This window comes from Sus scrofa, chromosome 6 (genome assembly GCF_000003025.6).
Source record: "Sus scrofa isolate TJ Tabasco breed Duroc chromosome 6, Sscrofa11.1, whole genome shotgun sequence".
Lineage (NCBI taxonomy): Eukaryota > Metazoa > Chordata > Mammalia > Artiodactyla > Suidae > Sus > Sus scrofa.
In genome coordinates this window covers 68,706,208-68,722,841 of record NC_010448.4, presented here as the reverse complement: position 1 = coordinate 68,722,841, position 16,634 = coordinate 68,706,208, and the positions used below count along the sequence as shown (strand labels likewise).

Below are 16,634 nucleotides of genomic sequence, written 5' to 3'. Positions count from 1 at the left end.
CCTTCCCTATTAACCTCTTAAAACTAGAACCCTCCCCCGAACCCCGCTGCCGCTAGCCTCTTTTGCTGCACCTGCCATCAGCTGACATACTCCACTCTCACTGCATGTATTATCAGGCTCTCCCTCCTAGGATATAAACCCCACAAGGGCAAGAACTGTGTGGCTGTGGGTTCACGGCTGTGTCCCAGCCCACAGAAGAGTGGCTGGCGCAGGGCAGGGGTCGGTAACTGAGGGATGGGCACCACGCCTGACCCAATGTTCTGTCTTCATCTGAGTGGCCACGTCACTTCTATTTCATCAACACATCCTGGCACCTCCTGCACAAGGCACACCTCGGGCTGTGCAGAACCTGGGGGTGCAGAGGCCAACAGGAGAGGTGCACCTCTGCCTTCCTGGAGCTGACAGGCTGGTCTAGAGACGGAGATGTTAGAATGTAGCAAGACTCAGAATCAGAGATGTTTAGGAAACACAAGGACCCTCAGTCTGGCCCCCGGGGGTCAGGAAGGGCCTGCCACGAAGTGGGGTGAACATGGAGGCCTGTCTACAAATCATAGATGCTGGAAGGGGTGTGGAGCAAAGGGAACCCTCCTACACTGCTGATGGGAATGCAAGCTGATGCAGCCACTATGGAGAACAGTACAGAGGTGCCTCAGAAAACTGTCAGCAGAATTGCCCTATGATCCAACATGCCACTGCTGGGCATAGAGCTGGAGAAAACTCTAATGCAAAAGACGCATGCACCCCGATGTTCACTGCAGCCCTGTTTACCATAGCCAAGACATGGAAACAACCTAAATGCCCATCAACAGATGAATGGATAAAGATGTGGTATATGTAGTCATAGATCTATACAATACTCCTCAGCCATAAAAAGGAGGAAATCGTGCCGTTGGCAGCAACATGGACGGACCTCGAGATGACCCTATGACAGGAAATAAGTCAGACAGAGACAAGTATCATGTGACGTCACTTCTATGTGGAACGTAAAAGACGACGCACATAAACATATCTGTGAAACAGAAACAGACTCGCAGACCTAGAGAGCAGGCTTGTGGTTGCTGAGGGGAGGGGAGGGATGGACGGGGAGTTTGGGGTTAGCAGATGAAACCACTGCATATAGAATGGATAAACAGGAGTTCCCGTGTGGCGCAGTGGTTAACGAATCCGACTAGGAACCATGAGGTTTTGGGTTCAATCCCTGGCCTCGCTCAGTGGGTTAAGGATCTGGGGTGGCCGTGATCTGTGGTGTAGATTGCAGACTCGGCTCGGATCCTGCGTTGCTGTGGCTCTGGCGTAGGCTGGCAGCTACAGCTCCGATTAGACCCCTAGCCTGGGAACCTCTATATTCCTCGGAAGCGGCCCAAGAAATGGAAAAAAAAAAAAAAAAAGAATGGATAAACAACAAAATCCTACTGCACAGCACAGAGGATTGTATTCAACACACTGTGATAAACCATCATGGAAAAGAGTATAAAAAAGAATACATATATCTATACATAAAATGGAATCAATTGGCTGTACAGCAGAAATTAACACAACGTTGTAAATCAACTATACCTCACTAAAAAAAAAAAAAAGAAAGAAAATTGAGACCCAGTTGACAGTACAATTAGCCAGATGCCGAGAGAGGAGACGATAGTCCAGGCAGAGGAAAGAGCCGGACGAGGACTGGGTTGTGAGAACTGGGGCCAGGTCATTGGAGAACAATGCAGTGCAGAGACAGAGATAGAGACAGAATGTGGAGGAAGAGCTCCAGGAGGCTCCTGGACTTTATTTCCGGGCAGTGAGAAGTCAGGCTTGACGTCCGGAGTGATAGGATCAGATGTGCAAGTTTTTACCATTTGCTCTATAAGATGAAAAATGAGTTGTGGACAGACAAGAATGCATATGTGGGGAGATAATCTAGGCAGCCAGAGCTGAGAGAGGCTTGCACGAGCTAGTGGTTATGGAAGCAGTAGCAGGAAGGCAGTATGGGTTGACACAAAACCATCAGCTTTGGGAGCTCCCTGGTGGTCTAGCAGTTAGGATTCGGTGTTTTCACTGCTGCTGCCTGGGTTCAGTCCCTGGTCTGGGACCTGAGGTGCCACGTCGAGCCACTGCACACCGTGGTCAAAAAAACCAATGAACGAAAACATCATTCCTACTCAGGTACTCTGCCTTTCTGAAACGTTCATGATTCAAAGCACCCAACAACCTGAACAAGAGAGGCCAGAGTTGTAGACGAGCTAAATAAAAATGGTTCTATTGGGAGTTCCCTGATGGTCTAGTAGTTAGGATTCTACACTTTCACTGCTGCTGCCTGCATCCAATCCCTGAACTGGGAACTGAGATCCCACATCAAGCGGCTGCATGCCGTGGCCCAGGTAATAATAATAATAATAATACATGGGAGTTCCCATCGTGGCTCAGCGGAAATGAATCTGACTAGGATCCATGAGGACGCCAGTTCGATCCCTGACCTTGCTCAGTGGGTTAAGGATCTGGCGTTGCTATGAGCTGTGGTTGTAGACGTGGCTTGGATCCCACGTTACTGTGGCTGTGGTGTAGGCTGGCGGCTACAGCTCTGTTTCAACCCCTAGCCTGGGAACTTCCCTATGCTGCAGGTGTGGTTCTAAAAAAAAGAAAAAATAATAATAATACATTTTAAAAGCTTCTATTATTACAATTTTATGTATTATTTTAGAAACATATGGCAAAGTGTTTTAATAGTATCTTATTTATTTTGCAAGAGTAATCAAAACAAATTTTTTAGAGCATTTGCCAGATTCAGTGTGTCATTAACAGAGAACAAAAATGGCTTCCAAATGGTATTAAAGATATAGCCCAGGAAGGTGTTTTATCCCATTTTACAAAGGAGGACGTTGAAGCTCAGAGAGGTTAAGTCACTTTCCCAAGGTAGCACAGCAAAGATATGATCATGCTAGGACTTCAACTTAGACTTTTGGATCCTGAGTCTGGTTTTGATCTGCTGAGTTTTCCATATAGTGCTGTGTCCATCAGAGTCCTTTGATGAGGGACCCTGTCAGATTTCATGTCTGCTTCAGGATTTTATTTATGAGAAATAACTCCACTTATTTATGAAGTGTCCCCTATATGCACAAGCCAGTGGTCGTGTCATGATGGGTTAAGCCGTCTCCTGACCTCGAGGGACTTACAGCCCTGTAAATGGACAATGCTGACACTGTCTGCACAAGACTGAAGGGCACAGAGTACAGGGCGACCAGGGCACAGACCTGGGCGTGGGAAGGGGCAGGCTCAGGGGAAATTTTCTCGAGGAATGATCACCTAAGCTACCCAAGGAGGGTTCTTCTCAGGAACCCCTAAAACCTTGCTCTAAAATGAATTCCCTGGAGTTCCCATCGTGGCACAGCGGAAACGAATCTGACTAGGAACCATGAGGTTGTGGGTTCGATCCCTGGCCTCTCACTCAGTGGGTTAAGGATCTGGCCTTTCCGTGAGATGTACTGTAGGTCTCAGAGGCCCCTGTGTTCCTGTGTCTGTGGTGTAGGCCGGCAGCTGTAGCTCTGATCAGACCCCTAGCCTGGGAACCTCTATGTGGTGTGGGTGTGGCTCTAAAAAGCAAAAAAAAAAAAAATTTACATGAATTCGCAATTGGGAAGCACTTCCCTGTCTCTCTCCTATTTTCTTTCCAAGATAACAATCATGCCTTACTTTTAGAAAGAGCTTTAGAAAGTGATTGTTCCAAAGTGACTTTACGTACTCTATCTCATTTGATTCCTACAACCGTCCCAGGGAAAGAGGCCTCACGGATGTTATAACTACTATTTTGTAAGTAAAGAAAACAGGAACTCAAGGGATTCGATGACATTGTGCAAATTTCTCACAACCAAGCAAAGAGTTCGATCCAGCACCTGACTTTCTAGACTTCTGGTCTACCCCTCTTTTCCTCCAATCCCAGATGGAATTGGGAATAAGACCAAGAGCTGGCTCTTTGAAAAGGTGAACCGAACTGACAAAACTGGCCAGACTCCCCAAGAAGAGGAGCAGAAAAACCCGAATAAATGAAATAAGAAATGAAAAAGTAGAAATCACAGCAGCTACTGCAGAAATACCAAATGGAACTGGCCATTTAGACTCCAAATATACATAGTGGTTCACATTCTCTCCTTCCTGACCCATTTCCCGCCACCTCTTTTCTGCCTTCCGGCACCATGTGCAGACCAGGGGGGCTTAAGCCTGTGAGCTGGCAGGTAAGCACAGTTCCAGAATCATTCGCAAATGCCCAGAAGATAAGTTAGTGCTTGGTAGGTAAATTCCTGAAAGAACCAATCAATTTAACTCAAAATAAACATACCCAGGGCTCACTACGATTCATTAAACTTCCCAACGTGACGCTGGATGATAAATTTGAAGGAAAGGGAGGGAGAAAGAATGACAGGAATGAATAGTACAATTTACTCCTTTTTATCAGGCCCAGAACAAGCTGTACTCCTTAACTCCAGGAGTACATGTTGTTTTTATTAAACTCATTAGTCACAAGTTAAATGAAGCAACCCGACAAAAAAATGTGGCAGGAAGGAATCCACAGACAGACGCTGGCCATCAGAGAAAGATAAATGAGGGGCCAACGATGAAAAGCAGAAAAACAAGATCACCTGAAATAAGTAATGGCCACTTCAAGGTCATGATACTCTCACAGTCAATGTGAAGGGACCCGCCAGTTGTGAGGCGAGAAAGACTCAGCTTTGGGGACCAGATCACTGCATCTCCCAGTTTTCTGCCGGTATGCAGGGCTGTGCTGCTAAAGCCTTACAGGCTGTTATTATTCAGGCTTGGATTTATGGGGTAAAGTCCCTTCAAGCTACTACAGGGCCCTGGCCTCACTTTCTGATGCTAGAAAGCACTAGAATTCCTTTTCTACAAGTCCCGTCAGACCTTGCAGCCAGATCCAAGCACTTTTTTTTTTTTTTTCCTCTTGAACAAAGGAGCAGCCATTCCCAAAGCCCAGCCCAACCTGAAAGACCAGATTTCCTAATGACAAGTCAGCCCAGAGGCCTGTCCCAGCAACTTCCTATCATGTTTAACCCCTTCCCTCCCTCCAGCAGGTCCCCAGAATTCTACCTTCAAATTCCATGAAGACTGTTTGAATTTAAAAGATGTGCCGATCTCTGAAAATCCTCACACCGAACCACTTTCTAGATATGTTTGCATAACATCCCTTCCTGCGCATCAAACAGGACGTAATAAGAGCCCTGCAGGAGGGAATAACCAGGACCACCAATGACTGCAAAGTTATATATTTGTCTTTCTTTCTGTCTTTTTTGAATTGAGGGTCACATTCAGTCACTTTCTGGGCGCTTCCACACAGGATGCTTTACCCATTCTTCCCATGTAGACCATACCATTATTCGTATTGTATTTTATTTTGTTTTTCTTTTTATTTTCTTTTTCTGCCGCCCTATGGCACATGGAGTTCCCAGGCCAGGGATCAGATCTGAGCCACAGTTTCAACCTACAGCCGCAGCTACGGCAACACCGGATCCTTTAACCCACTGTGCCAGGGGCCAGGATGGACCCCTGCGTCCTGGTGCTACAGATTCGCCCCTGATCCCATTGGTCACAGGGGGGTCTCCTGTAGTCGTCTTTCTAAATCATACATCGTTCTAGTGAAAACATTAAATTAACAGTTCTGATTGTTTTTCAAAATATATCACCATGCAGTTGGGTGTTGGTTCACAAATAATATAGCTCAGATATCTCGAATCACCACGCGTCTCTCTCTCTCACAAATTAAACCCTACGCACTCCTACCCAGTAATGGAAAATACAAAGTCCCCAACGGGGTTTCTTTGGTTGCAATTGTTGGTATTCCTGTTCTTTTTAAAAGTCAGTCTTTTGGTTCTGGAGTTTAACGTCTCAGGATCTCTCTTAATCTCACTTAATACGTGTAACAAGAATATCTCCTTCTCCTCTTGTGTTTAATATATGTAGACAGGAAACATTTTGGATGTTCAAAATCCTGCGAAAAGAAAAATAGTGGAATCTGAAGTATGCATTTTGTATTAAAGACTAATAAAGAAATGTAAATGAGAGTGAAAGTTTTCCTTCTCTGCATGAGCTGGTTATATTTTCTTAGTTTTCCCTTTTTTTTTTTCCTTGCCTGTGAAGTTAGGAAAGATTAAAAAAAAACCAGACAAATACTCTTTGATAGCAGAAATATGGAGGCAATGAACGTTTTCAAACACTGTCGGTAAGAGCATAAAGGAATAAGAATCTCTTTGGCTGATAATACGAAGACTCAGTCACTCCCTTTCATCCGATCATTCAGCTTTGATCCATTTATTCTAAGGAGATCATTAAAGATGCACAAGAGTGTGGTATAAAAGATGTTCATTTCAGAACCATTTATAACGGCCAACAGTGGACGCATCCATGGGGAAACTGAAAAACTAAATTGCCATTCCCTGATCACTACTGACCGAGGAACCCGTAGCAGAAGGCTTTACCTCTCACTTCTGGTTGTGCCCTGGACAGCAACGTAATTTAATCTGTGCGCTGGATTCTTCAGAAACCGAGTAAATGAGTTCAATAATTTCGTAGATAATCCATCAATCAGTCAAGGTTCCGACTAGAAAATTACTCAAGTTCAAGAACCGCATTAAACTTGTCTGCCCAAGTAGACAATTCCTTTATTTCAAAACATTTTCCTGGAGTTCCTGTTGTGGCTCAGCGGATTAAGGATATAACTGGTATCCTTGAGGACTCAGGTTCGATCCCGGGTCTTGCTCAGTGGATTAAGGATCTGGCGTTGCCATGAGCCATGGTGTAGGCTGCAGACATAGCCTGGATCCCATGTGGCTGTGGGCAGGCCAGGAGCTGCAGCTTCGATTCAACCCCAGCCTGGGGATCTTCTGCATGTCTCGGGTGCAGCCCTAAAAAGAAAAAAAAAAAAAAAGATTTTTTTCCTTTTCCTGAGTAAGAGCTCTATGCCAACAAAGAGCAATTTGTTGTGACTGATTCTAACATGGTCTGATTCTTTATCTTACAAATGAATACAGCAATGTTTGTTTATTTATTTATTAGCATTTAATTAACCTCATTAAATGAATAATTTTAAAATAAAGTATTTCTCTAATAAGATCTCTGCCGTTTACATAATGGCCTCCTCACAAAATGAGCTATGTGACAATTAGCTTGTCACAGCCAGGGAGTGTTACCAGAGTTTACAGGCATCGAGTTGAGTCCCTGAATCTTCACTCCAGGCCCCGGAAGTGGATGCTCTTGTTATCCTCCCATTTTACAGATGCTCAGACGGAAGCTTAAGGGACTCGCCCAGGAACCCAGCTAGAATAGCAAAGCCAGACTCGGCATCCAGGCTTTCAGAGCCCAAGGTCTCAACCACCTGTCTCATCGCTATTAAAAGACAAGCATTAGATACAAATGGAATAATTAAAACGTATGCAACCTAGGTCAAGAGTGAACACGCACTGGGCTTGGGGTGAAATAGAAGCAGAGGAGGGAGGGAAGAGATTATCAAGGAGGTGATGATGCAAAAACCTACTCTGAGACTCAGGAAGGGGAGGGGATGGTGAAGAACATTCTAGGCCAACAGCACCCTGGGATCAAAAGGACTAGCCCAAGAGTAATTGGCTTGTCCCCGAGGCTGGAATACCAGCGATGAGGAGGCAGGAAGGCCAGGATCAGAAGGGAGGTTCTGTGTTTTGTCTTGTCCCCATCTTTATTTTGTGTCTTTGTCCTACTGGTTTTTTTTTTTGTTTTTTTTTTTTTTCCTCTGTGAAATACAGACAGAAGGATTTTAAGTGGCAGAATGACTTGACCAGGTATGTTTAGGAAGGAGCCATGGCTGTGCCAGCTGTGTAAAAGGCAGGTTGGCGGACGGAAGATTTGGGGGGGGGTCAGAGTTCCCTGGTGGTTCATTGGGTTAAAGATGCGGCATTGTCACTGCTGTGGCACAGGTTGAACCCTGGAACTTCCGCAGGCCGTGGGGGGGGCGGCCAGAAAACAAAAGACAACAACAAAAAAGGCGAGAAGTCAAAGTAGCAGCAGGGCAGCTGGGTTGGACAAGAAGGGACAGATTAAAAGCTTCATTTAACAGAATTCAGGGTTCTGATCACCAATTAGATGTGAGGAATTAAAGCACCAGTGAGGTGACAGATACTTGGCTAAAGAAAAATGACTGAAATACATATATACGCATGTATTTTGGAGACACCGTGCTGAGTAAACTATTTTTCTGCAGACCACGTAAGTTCCAAAGAGGGGAATTTTACTTTTTTTTCCTTCCTTGTATTTTCCCTCCTTACAAAAATGTCCTGAATCACAGTTGTTCTGTTTTCACTTTTAATTTCTGAATCACCTCAAGATAAACGCAGTACGTAAGACAGCATTGGTTTCTCAATCATCTCAGGTCCTTTGAATTGGTTAAGGATCCAAGCACACACATTGAATACAGACAATTCCTAGTAACCTTGTTTTTAAAGACAACATAAAAGTTGTTTTGAAGGTATAGACCTGATTTTGACCCAGAGATTCAAACCCCATGAAAATCTCCATTTCACCTCTTTCAAATTTTATCCTTTAAGTAGTCAGTTCCCTTTCCCAAAATACATCCGAAGGACTACAATTGCACACGTATGTTCTGGAAGATAATTAAACAATCCGTGTGAGTATCTTAGTCAATCATAAATGCGCCTTTGTCTCATCTAAACAGCAATTCAGTTCTAACTCGGCCTCCTACATTGTCCAAATAAGTGCCAAAGACCAATAAAGTTAAACACTAGGAAATGCATCCTTAAAGAATCAAACCTTGAAGACTGCGAAAAACGCTTTAAAAAAACAACTATCCCCAAAGAACCAGTGAGCAGCATCTGAAAACCCCATACGAGAAACAGTGAGACGGATGACACACCAGAGAAGCATGTTAACAAAGCCACTGTTCCCAGAGACAGGACGCAGATCTCTGCTAAAGCTGCATATCCCGACCTCCACGGCTCGGAGGCCAAATTACAGCCTAATTAGAGCCACAGAAGGCTTTGTCTCGGTCTTCTCCCAGGAGAGGCCAAGGTAAAGCTGGAATTGTAATTTGCAGGGCAGCCTGGACGAAGCATAGTCTTGTACCAACCTCTGAAATAAAAGCATATAGGGGAAAAGCCTTAATGGAAATATAAGACATGAGAACAATGGCAAAGAAAGCTCTTTCAGAAAAAAAAAAAAAAAAAAAATGACAGAGTACATGCATTTTCTTCAATCCAGTAACATTCCCTTTTAGCAATAAATGCTGTTACTGCGTAATAAGGGCAATAAGAAAAAGTACACCGGCTTTGAAGTCAGACCAAGACCACTCACTAGCTGTGTGACCTTGGGCAAGTTGCTCAACCTCTCTGACACCTCATTTCCCTCATCTGCAAAATGGTGGTAATTATACCTGCAATTATACCTCTGAAGAGATGGTACAAAGATTAAATGAAAAAATAAACGTAAATGCAGTTGGCACCATGCTTGGCACAGAACAGGCGCCCATAAACGTTCCTTGCAATACTCTGCCTGAAGTTTCTCCCTGACTTTGTATTTCTAAAACATAAGTTATTAGGAGTTCCCTGGTGGCCTAGCAGTTAAGGATCTTGCATTGTCGCTGCTGTGGCTTGGGTTTGATCTCTGGCCCGGGAACTTTTTTTTTTTTTTTTTGTCTTTTTGCTATTTCTTGGGCCACTCCTGCCGCATATGGAGGTTCCCAGGCTAGGGGTCTAATCAGAGCTGTAGCCTCCGGCCTACGCCAGAGCCACAGCCACGCGGGATCCGAGCCGCGTCTGCAACCTACACCACAGCTCACGGCAACGCCGGATCGTTAACCCACTGAGCAAGGGCAGGGACCGAACCCGCAACCTCATGGTTCCTAGTCGGATTCATTAACCACTGCGCCACGACGGGAACTCCAATGGCCCGGGAACTTCTGCATGCCCCAGGAAAGGCCAAAATATAAAATAAAATAAAATGGAATAAAATAAAATAAAATAAGTTCCTGTCCTGGCTCAATGGTAACAAACCCACCTAGTATCCATGAGGATGTGGGTTCAATCCCTGGCCTTGTTCAGTGGGTTAGGGATCCGGTATTGCAGCAAGCTGCGGCATAAGACGAAGCTGCAGCTGTGATTCAACCCCTGGCCTGGGAACTTCCATATGCTTCGGGTGCCACTGTAAAAAGGAAAAAAGAAAAAAGAAAGAGGAGAAAGGATGGTCTTTGTCCTCATGGGTCCTGCAAAACAAGCGAGAAAGCGAGACCTTGAAGTTTCCTTGTGGGTCAGAGGGTCAAGAACCTGGCGTTGTCACTGCCGCGGTGCAGGTTCAATCCCTGGCCAGGGAACTTCCTCCACAAATGACACAACAAGAATAAAGTTTAAAAAAAATACAAGTTCCAGCACAAGATTACATGATACCACCTAAATCACCCAAGCTACTCACAAGAGGGAAGAATTGATAGGGGTTAGAGCCGTGATGCTCAAAGGCTCTTTGGTGAGGGACCACTTTTGTTTGAATTTCCAATCCATCATGAGCCAACACGTGGTCCTCCTGCTCAGGGCTGCAGCACAGCTCAGGCCACATCCAACTCATCTTGTGAGTTCAACAGCGCTCAGGATGCTCTCTGCTTGGTCGGGACCAAAGCATCAGTCACGTGCTCGGCTGGGGGCTAATGCTAAATTGCCAAAAAGGCTCTTCTCTATTTTTCTGCTTATCTTATCACAGACCAGTAACAGTTTCGGAACTAGTTTGCAGCTTGTCGTCTATGGACTACTCTCCAAGTCGTCCTGAGCTGGACCTGAGTGGCAGGCTTCCATGGTTCCAGAGGGAGCGGTGGTGGACAGACAGAGCAGAGGTCTGGGGGCTGGGATGAGCCTTGCACGTGCTGGGATCGTTATTTTTGTCACGACTTGAAACAAGTCACTAGAATTTGGGGCAGGGTCTAAAAGAGGAGCAGCAAACAACGAAAAGCAGAGGATCTGCAGGAAGGAATCTCCAAACCGCTGCCCGACTGGAGGATGAGCTAGGGAGGAAGAGGAGCCTGAAATGCATTCCTGGATTTCCTGTGTGGCTGTCCCTGCTGTGGCGAAGCTTTGACCCCTGGCCCAGGGAACTTCCACCTGCTTTCGGCAAAGCCAAAAAAAAAAAAAAAAAAGAGGAAAGAATGATCATTAGAAAGACAACGAGCAAAGACCATTTCCTTGATGCCTAAGACTAAGACACTTCCTCGCATCATACATGCATGTACGTTGTCATTCAATCATTTCTAGCGAGAATACATTTCTCACAACAGAACATAAGCTTTGGGAAGCTAGGGACCAGGTATCTCCTGCCTGGTTAACCCCACGACCCCCAGACCTTGCCCAGTGGCCTTTTTTTATTTTTTTTTATTATTATTATTTTTGTCTTTTCTAGGGCCGCTCCCTCAGCATATGGAGGTTCCCAGACTAGGGGTCGAATCGGAGCTGTAGCCTCCGGCCTACGCCAGAGCCACAGTAACGCGGGATCCGAGCCGTGTCTGCAACCTACACCACAGCTCACGGCAACACCGGATCGTTAACCACTGAGCAAGGGCAGGGACCGAACCCGCAACCTCATGGTTCCTAGTCGGATTCGTTCACCACTGCGCCACGAGGGGAACTCCCTTTTTTTAAAGTTTTATTAAAGTTTAGTTAATTTTCAAGGTCGTGATCATTTCCGCTCTACGGCAAAGGGATGCGGTTGTGCATCTACACACATGCATTCACTTGCTGAGTCTCTTCCCACATAGCTGACCACAGAATATTAGGCAGCGTCCTCTGAGCTCTGCAGCAGGTCCCCCCCGCCCCGTTGGCCAATCATTCCACAGACCTCAGTTTGCCTATGCCAACTCCAAAGCCCCAGCCCACTCTCCCCCCCAACACCTGTCCTCTTGGGTAGCCATAAGTTTTTCAAAGACTGTGAGTCTGCCAATGCCTTGCATATAGTAAGCACACAATAAGTAGATGCAGAATTGGAAAAAAAAAAAACTTAAGAAAGATAATTGATATACTTATTAGCGGTAGACAGTTTACTTTTTTTCTTGCTTAAAGCAGAACTAGACAAATTTATGTGCCTTATAAGGTTAGTGCTATGAAGAATATGTGAAAAGAAAATTAAGAGACACTGGGAAAATATGTTGGGTAAAAACTTGATGTGTGCTGTAAGAGGGGGAAAAAAAAAACAAAGCCTCAGGATTCATAAGGGATATGCTTTAAGGTCATGGGAATAGAGAAATGTCCCCCAGGAGAACGCCAGAAATATCACTCTGCTACTTGCAATAAGTATGGGAGGTAGAGACATATATAGATACGGCTGCCTTTTTCATTCTTCCTCTTTCTCGCCTCCTCGCCAAAGACAGACATGTCTTTATACGCCGAATGAAACTTCCCAGGGGGACTCATTTCCCAGGAGAAGGTTCTCTCTGTTCATTCACTTAACCAACCCTCGCGGGAACACGCACCCTATTAGGTCCCAGGAGAGCCAGAGCCGTCAAACAAACTGGGTCTTGACCTGCGTAGCACCCATGTGCCCGCTGGGGTAGTAGGACACGACACGAAAGAGGTAAACAGATTTACCGCTGATGAAAAATGCTGTGGGTGCTCTGACATAAGGTGACATCGAAGCCACCACTCAGGAATGAGAAGGCAACCCTTAGAACAGCCAGGGAACGGACACCAGGTGGCCAGAAGATCACCGGCTAGAAAGGGACCATCTCTTTGACAGCATCTCCTACCACTCCCCTTGACACACTGGCCAGCCCCGCTGCTGCTCGAACATGCCAAGCACGCTCTTGGCCTCAGGGCCTTTGCCTGTGCTGTCCTCCCACACGCCCCTTAAACACACTTCCCTGTACCTTCCTCTTGTTCATTCTGATTCAGAGCTCTACTCAACAATTTAATAGGGAAATGGACGCTGCTGCCAAGGTATCCATGCCTGCCTTAATTCAGCAACTATTTATTGAGCACCTATGGTATGCCAGGTACAGCTCCGGCCCCTGAGGATATAATGATCAGATGCAAGATTAACTTCCTGCTCTCATTGATACTACATTCTAATGGGAGAAACGGATGGTAAAACAAACACAAAATGTCTGAAAGCAAAACATGCTAAGTGGAGGAGAGTGTCTATTTTATTTATTCATTATTATTATTATTATTACTTCATCTTTTTAGGCCCCACCTGCAGCATATTGAAGTTCTCAGGCTAGGGGTGGAATCAGAGCTGTAGCTGCCGACCTACACCCCAGCTCACAGCAAGGCTGGATCCTTTAACCTACTGAGCGAGGCCAGGGATCAAACCCACATCCTCATGGATACTACCCCTGGAGTTAGGGGAATCCCTAACCCAACATGACTAGTGTCCTGAGCTTGGAGGGGCGCAGCTGCAGGTCAAGGAATGCCAAGGATTAGTGGCCACCACCTGGCAGAGACAAGGATTCTACCTAGAGGCCCTGGGAGGCTGGCCCTGCCCACTCCTTGACTTTGGACTTTTGGCCTCCAGAGCGGCACAGCAAGACATTTCTGTCGTTTTCAGCCACCTGTTTGTGGTGCATTGTCACAGCAACTCCAGGAAACAAATGCAAATGCCTGTTAGACATCTAAGGTCAGAGGTTGGGGTGGACGTTGAGGCTGAAGGTGTAAATCGGAAGAGAGCCTTCTAACACCATGAGCAAGACTGGACTTCGCTCTAGAGCAAAATCCAACAGTTTGCCATGGACAGGCTACAGGAGTTACATACAGGTAAGCAGAGGCCAACCTCTGGCTTAGCAAGGTCTACATTCTAAGATGTTTGCAGAAATTTAAGGAAAGCAGAGGGATCACCATCGTGTCATTACATCGATGGCACGGCAAGAAGCAGCGGCAGATAAAATCGCCATCAATGGTAAACCATTAGACCATACAAACATAACAGTAAATTCATGTTCCGATGAATATAATAAAAATGTCTTTCGTGGTGGAAAAGCAGCCAACAAACATAGACCATGGTAACTGGGATCTCAACACTTAATCAAGCGACAGAATTCAGTATCAAAGAATTAGGCAAAGACAGTAGCCCAGGATGATATATGATAAGTGAGATAGAATCAGCAGGCAATGATCAGATGCAAGATTAATTTCCTGCTCTCATTGATACTACATTCTAGTGGGAGAAACGGATGGTAAAACAAACAAAGCAAAACGTGTTAAGGCGTAAATGGAGAACATTAGCCAGTGAACAGTCAGCTTCCTATACATGTACACAGGGCTCGTTCATAAAAAGATTCCAAATTCGAAAATAGAATGTCGTTATATTCTTAGATTCAAACCACGAAAAAATAAAAAACGGACAAAAAGGAAAGATACCTTAAAGCAATCTAAACCTACAAACTATGAAACAACATCTAGGATGAAGTGAAATTCAGAGCATGTCAGATCATTTTCACGGTAAGTAAGATAAACACAGGAGTTCCCGTAGTGACTCAGCAGTAACAAACCCAACCAACTAGTATCCATGAGGACATGGGTTCAATCCCTGGCTCTGCTCCGTGGGTTCAGGATCTGGCATTGCCACGAGATGTGGTATAGGTCACAGACGTGGCTCAGATCCCAGCGCCGCTGTGGCTGTGGCGTAGGTTGGCAGCTGCTGCTCGGATTCGACCCCTAGACTTCAAACCTCCACATGGGTGTGGCCATAAAAAAGAAAAAAGAAAAAGCAAACAGCCACCATTTCGTAGACACCGCCTGGGGACAGCATTGGCGGGAGCGGGCGGGAGGGAGGGGGAAGACCCAGCTGAGGGTGCATGGATTTGAGTCTCTGCACTTCTTACCTAAGATCTCGAAATGCATCGTGGTTCCTGTCCATCAGACCATAAAGCTTCTGTAGGTAATCTTGGAAACCATGGTAACAAGACTGAATTGCAACGTGCTTTTGGCTATTATGGACCACTCTGAATGGATAGGTTGCTAGAAACCCTCCTGGCTTTGCTTGTGGTGAAGCTCCCCCAAGATGCAGCTAACGCCCTCTGAGAGCTGGATGGGAGAACAGAACACGCCGTGGCGGCTGAGTAAGAGCAGAGCTGTCTAAGGGTGAAAAGAGAAGTAGAAACCGTGGCCCATCCCAAAGGCTATAGTATGCATCTATTAACCCCAAATTCCCAGCCCTGGGTGCTATGTCTGGTCACATGTGATGGAGCAGGATAATGTGAGAAAAAAGAATGTGCACATAGGTGTGACTGGGTCACCTTGCTGTGCAGCAAAAAATGACACAACACTGTAAATCAGCTATAATGGAAAAAATAAAAATCATTATTACAAAAAAAAAAAAAAAAGGATATCGTGGCCCACCTCCTTCTTGGGGTTATCGTCCTCTAGATGGTTGTCAGAGGAGTCCTCCACCTTGCCGTGCATCTCCAAGACGGAGAAGCTTCTCCTGTAGCCGGAGCAGGTCCCTTTCTAGAGATAGGAGAAGAGAGAGGTCACTTTCTCTGCAGAGAAATCACAAGCCGTCCTGGTCTTTTTCTAGGTCTCATAGCCCATCTAGGTCAAATGAAAGGAAATAGAAAAACCAGTTTGCAAGAGGAGTGGTGGACAGCAAATAACTTCCTTTGACAGGAGCATGTACAGAAAATTCAGGTTTTGTTTGAGATTTCCTAAGCATGGTGCATTTTTAAGATGGTTTAGCTGTTCGCATTTGTCTCTTGGAACAGTGACGCATGAAAATGTAATTCTCTATGGTCTGAAATGGATCCTATGAGGCGTGTAATACCAAGAATTGTTATTTTACAATGCTCCCTTAAGCAAAATGGAATTTGTTTTGACTTTTTTTTTTTTTCAGTCTTGCATAGACTGATAATAAACCTATAACTCCTGCTCAGCTATACTGTGATATTCAATATGATGGAAGCAAAACTGGCAAAAACTCAAAAGACTTTCCAGAGCTGGGATACGGTGTGCAGCTGTAGATGAGCAAGCAGTCTTTAAAAGCTGCTGTGAACACAAACCAGCAGGTAAAAGCTAAAGCTGCACCATGAAACTACTAGATTAGAGGTTTAAAAATCCCACTAGTCTTCCTACCAGACAAGAGATTGTCCAGTTGGTGTAGAACCTAAGAAGTTTCAGGAAAATTAGTTTGCTTTTGCTTTAGGTCCTAAGCTCCTTCTGCAGTTGCTATGTATGAATACATAGCTCTTCGTAACATTCTTTATTTGAAAATTTGAGACTATTCGAGATGCTAATGTCTACCAGTTTAAGGGTACCCTGTAGAGCTGAACTTTGAGTTACTGTGCAAGATTTTTTTTCATGCTGTCATTTGAAATATGTTTCGTGAGAATCCTTGGGATTAAAGTTTGGGTTACAAATTGTTGTTGCACCTGAAAGCCTGTTTTTCCTTTCGCAAAACTAAAATCTGTGAGCTTGGTACCAAATCCAGGTATAACATTCCTATTGGAAGCCATACTTATATTTTCTTAGAAAGGGCTTTTGACAATAAAATATTAGCATAATTGTGTAATAGTCGAACTCACTGTTACCATGGGTCTTGTCCCGCAGAAAGCAGTTGGTTAAACAAATCTAAACTTTGTAAGAAACACAGTTGAGGCTTTTGAAGTGGAAGGAATTGTGTCTGCCTAAGGGATAAAA

The 16,634-nt window shown here is 45.0% G+C and overlaps 1 long non-coding RNA gene and 1 pseudogene across 1 annotated transcript; one reads left to right on the top strand and one right to left on the bottom strand.

Moving 5' to 3' along the window:
- Nucleotides 8,312-15,461, bottom strand: LOC110261087. The gene is made up of 2 exons (XR_002344879.1): nt 15,342-15,461; nt 8,312-9,105 (listed from the first exon to the last, which is right to left on the bottom strand). It is a non-coding gene; the product is annotated as an uncharacterized LOC110261087 (long non-coding RNA).
- On the top strand, nt 14,752-15,574 carry LOC100627818 (annotated as a pseudogene).